The 4,845-nt window shown below is 37.9% G+C and overlaps 1 long non-coding RNA gene across 1 annotated transcript; it reads right to left on the bottom strand.

Annotated features, from left to right (window-relative positions):
* Positions 1 to 2,116: 2,116 nt before the first annotated feature.
* Positions 2,117 to 3,088, bottom strand: LOC130989135 (uncharacterized). Its single transcript, XR_009090496.1, has 2 exons — positions 2,930 to 3,088; positions 2,117 to 2,369 (listed from the first exon to the last, which is right to left on the bottom strand). It is a non-coding gene; the product is annotated as an uncharacterized LOC130989135 (long non-coding RNA).
* Positions 3,089 to 4,845: the final 1,757 nt, after the last annotated feature.

Genomic DNA, 4,845 nt, shown 5'->3' with positions numbered 1-4,845 from the left:
GATAGCCATGCGTGAAGAACCCGCAGACAGCGGCGACAACATCCTCACCCACTACCTCCCAAGAATGTTGAAAGAAAGTACCATAAAACCCGTCGGGACTGGGGGCACTATTCCTATCCATGGAGAAAATCACCAAACGAATATCCTCTGCCGAAGGAATATCCGTGAGCATAGCAGCCTGGGCCGAGGAGACCGAAGCAGGAATGTAACCAGAAATCCATTATCTATCCACCGCCCCAGATGTTGTCTCAGAAAAGAGATCCTCGTAAAAGTGAATCACATGAGTCGCCATGGTGACTGGGTCCTCCGAGATAACCCCATCAATACTAAGCTGCTTGATATTCTGCTTGGAACGACGCCATTTAACCATAGCATGGAAGAAACAGGTGTTTCTATCCCCATCAGAAAGCCAAGAAACCCGACTTTGCTGTCGCAAATGCTCGGATTTGCACAGGAGGACAGAGCCAATGCGAGCTTGCAAATTGACCTCTTGATCAAATAGGTCATCTGTGTAGCCTTGCTCATCAATGCTCTCTTGAAGAGAGCTCAGATCCTGTTGAAGCTCGGCAAGAGCGACATTGTAATTCCCAAAAGTGTCTCTATTCCAAGTCTTGAGAATCGGCCGAAGGCGCTTCAGCTTCTTCATGACCCGGACCATCGGACAGAGACAGTCTAACGGCAAGGCCCAAGAGGCACGAACTTGATCCAGAAAACCCTCATGGGTACACCACATATTCAGAAACCGGAAACGATGTCCCGTCGGGTGTTTGGCAGTGTCCTGGCATCTCAACAAAATGGGGGAATGATCAGATCCCAGCCTGGGAAGAACCAACGAAGACGCAGAGTACCAGAGATCGGCGAAGCCTTGGGAGAAGAGGGCCCTGTCAAGAATCGACTCAATCGGGGAAGAAAATTGTCGCAGCCCGCCCTAACTAAGGATAGTTAAGCCGAGTGATCTACGACTAGGGATGGGGTTAAAGAATAAGGGGAAGAAAGGGGCGTCATTTGGAATCGTAAAACTTACTCAACTTAAGAAAACTCATCATAAATACTCATTTAAACAGTCTATGAAAGACAAAATAAAACTTAATTAATATCATTAATCAAGTTGTACATCATATGAAACCATTCTCTTAAAACTCAAAGTATGACATAACATACTATAACATCAACAACATTTTGCAGCGGAAAGTAGCTAGACATATGTATGAAGACATATTCTAGACAGGTTAACTTCATTTATTAACAACCCTGGAGACTTCGCTCATTGCAGCACCATCACCACATCAGCTCAACCTGCACATTTAGAAAACATATGCAGGGCTGAGTACAAAAGCACTCAGTGAACACATGCCAAACATCTCATTCTTATAAAGCTATAAATATTGTCATTGCCATTTCATATGCATAATACAAGGAATTTGTAGAAAGGTCGTGTATTAGCTAAACTCATTTTCATTTCCTCAAAGTTGTCTGCGCAGACTTTTCTCATCAAGTATGTATCATATCTGTTATAACATCAAGTACTGAGAGGGAGGCCTCCCTCTGCAGCACTGTGATCGGCCAACCCGCTCGATGACTCATGACCACCTAAGTGTACACAAATCCTTACTAGTATCTACACTAGCATAGGACCGAATTCTTCATCTCAAGCAGATAGATAACATACCAAAACATCAAAAATTTGGCAATGCAATAACTTCAATATAACATCCTTCATATAATAATTCCCTTCATTTCATAAAGAACCATTCATCATTTGATCATTTTCATAAAATCGAAACTTAACAATTATATCATTTCATTTCGTATAAGAGGCCTGCATGCAGGGGATCTCTATATACGTGTTTAAGAAAGCCCACCTCGTTGTGTCTCTGTATCAATGAGTAACGTCACTCTCTCCCTCAAGTCGTTACTGTCGCAGCCCGACATCTAGCCAGTGATAGCGTAGATTGGGTATCGATACGACTAATAAAATGATAGGGTAGAACAAGGGAATCTGAAAGACTCGTCAAGCTGAAGCTACTAATAATTCAAGTTAAAAAAAAATATATATATATAATATCATCAATCTTAATAGAAACATTATCGGCTTCATTCATTCAAATGTATCAAGGTTCTAGTCAACATAAACAAAGGGAGTATAGCTAAATAGTTACAATGATTCATATTGTTCAGGGTAGCACAGCATAGCGTGATCAGACTATATGTATGAAGACATATAGCTGAGAGTAACAATCCTAATTAAGTTTCAAGAACATAGTCTTCAACTATTCGCACAACCGTATAGAAGTAAAATACGGTACTCAAAAGGGTCGTCTATGAACAACAGCCCTCCAGCGATTCCCCAATCTCTCTCCTTGCTCATCCTGCACATTTAGAAATACATGCAGGGCTGAGTATAAATACTCAGTGGACATAAGCCGAAAATAAACAATCTCGCTCTTAGAGCTATACATTTAACTTGCCATTTATACATCACACAGGGGTTTTTCTTTAAAAGAACCTGTGTAAGCAATTGATAAATTATAAGCATCATAAAGTAATGAAAGATAGACTGCAGTCATAAATACTTAGCATGTAGTACCACTTCTACAACTCATCATCATCATCATGGTACTGAGAAGTAGGCCTCCTTCTCAAGCACCGTAACCGGCCGACCAGACAGTCGGCTCACAGTCATTTCTGACCGGCCAACCCGGTATACAGCTCACGGTTACCTCCGTGTACACAATCCCGCCTTTGGCAGGACCCGAAATCGTCTCATCTCATCAGTAGAGTGTAACATACAGGCTCGTCGTCATCAAAACTCGGCAAGTTAATTAGTTCAAACATCAATTTATCTCAAAACATCTTAAAAACTTATAGACATCATCATAATCATCATTTTAAAAAGCCAATAATAGGAGTATTAGAAAGTAATGCCCACCTGGAAATCTTAGCTTTGGTACTAGTACTTCGGAGAAATCCTACTTATGCCCTTGACTCGCGTCTTCAGATATCATCGTTGGCATAGACGATCATGTAATAAAATAAACGTCAATTAGACAAATCCTCACTAGGTTTACTATTCTTATCTAAGTAGTAGTCTTCCTTTGCTCCCTTGTAACTAATCACTCTTCGTAACAAAACTCTCTTATAATAAATTCTAAATATTCATCATTTTTATTTCCAATGCATCACCAAATTTTAAGTCTAATTAGTTCATTAAGGAACGACTCCTAAATACTCAAACCCATCTATCAATCACATACTAAAGTTGTGAGGTTATATAACACATTCTTTAACAAATATCTGATAATTCGCATAATGCTTAATGACTTCACCATGTGGTTAAATCTCTCAAGAGAACCGAATTTGGTTAAGTACATTTATCTCGGAAAAGTATTACATCTATATACATATATAAACATATATATATACTCCATTAGCCTTTTTATGAATTACTAAGGTGTATAGTTATCACCATTAACACATGCAATTTACTAGATCAAAGTAGGTGTAATTAGTGAAAGACCATACTTGACTTCATATACTCGGAACTCTCCTGGGTTTGGGACTCATATCATTTGAAACCTCTTAATGTCTAGTTTCATTTAAAAAAAAGTAGGTTGCAAAACTCTATGTGGTTTAGGAGATATGATCATTTTCCTACAGTCTACCATATTTGACAGTTTTGTGCAACTGAAAGTTTTGATTTTAGAAAAATAGTAGATCTTGTCAAAAAGACTTAAACTTTTATGGGTAGCTAGCGAACATGTTCATCTTGTTCATATAAAAATATAGAAACCATAAACTCATGAAAAACTACTGGAAAAGTGATTCTAGTATCTGTTTCTTTCACACTTTCGGTAGACAGTTGCAGTTGGAGACTCATAATTTAAAAGGTTATCAGACGATGTTCAAATGACCTCAAATTTTACATGAACGTTCCTAACACTTATATATGTTTACCAAAAAATTTTCAAGATTTTTGGGTATCAAAAACCCCGTCTAAAACAATCAAGTCAGTAGCTTAAAAGCTAGCCAATTAACTCATCAACTAGTCCATCCTAATCGTATAGCCAAGCATACTCTATTTTCTTGTCAACCCAATTCATCATAATCATTATTAAACATTTCTAATCATCATTTTAATCCATCAACAATCATAACTTCAATCTCATAGGCTCATTTCATACTCAAATCCTCACTCTCTTCATGAATCTTATCTTCCAATCATCACACAACCTAACACCCTTATATACCATATCTTAAAATCAAATCATGCTTTTCATTCAATGACCAACAAATAACATCTTAATAGCATGCATATACTTTTCATCTTAAAGTTAGAAGACGACAAAAATTTTAGAAGACTTCCAACCCTAGTAATCTTCGAAAATTACCAATCTTGGATTAAGAGTTGTTTTCATGCTTTGATCCTCCATTTTCATGCTCATAAAGCTTAGATATAAGTAAATTCATGTGTTTAGAAGCTTACTCTTATGATCTGTAACGAAAAGTATAATTCCACCTTCTTGATTCCTAGCTCGAACCTTCAACCCAGATTTTGTTCTATGGATATACAAGTGTTTTCAGCTAGATTTAATCGGTCGTTATGGGATATACGTAGCTTACGAAGCTTTTTACCAGCTCATCAATGGCGTTGGTAATGACAGTCGAGAGAGGAGAGAGAGAAAAGAGAGGAGAGAGAGGAAAGGGACGTCTGTTATGGGGGATGAAAGAGAAAGGTGTTATATATATAACCCCATTTACTTAGCCATCAAGTATTGGATAAATAACACATGCTTAATTATCCACTTGCATAAAATATCTTATCCGATAACTATGCTTATCCACTTG

Source organism: Salvia miltiorrhiza, chromosome 6, assembly GCF_028751815.1.
Source record: "Salvia miltiorrhiza cultivar Shanhuang (shh) chromosome 6, IMPLAD_Smil_shh, whole genome shotgun sequence".
NCBI lineage: Eukaryota > Viridiplantae > Streptophyta > Magnoliopsida > Lamiales > Lamiaceae > Salvia > Salvia miltiorrhiza.
This window is presented reverse-complemented; position numbering and strand designations above follow the sequence as displayed.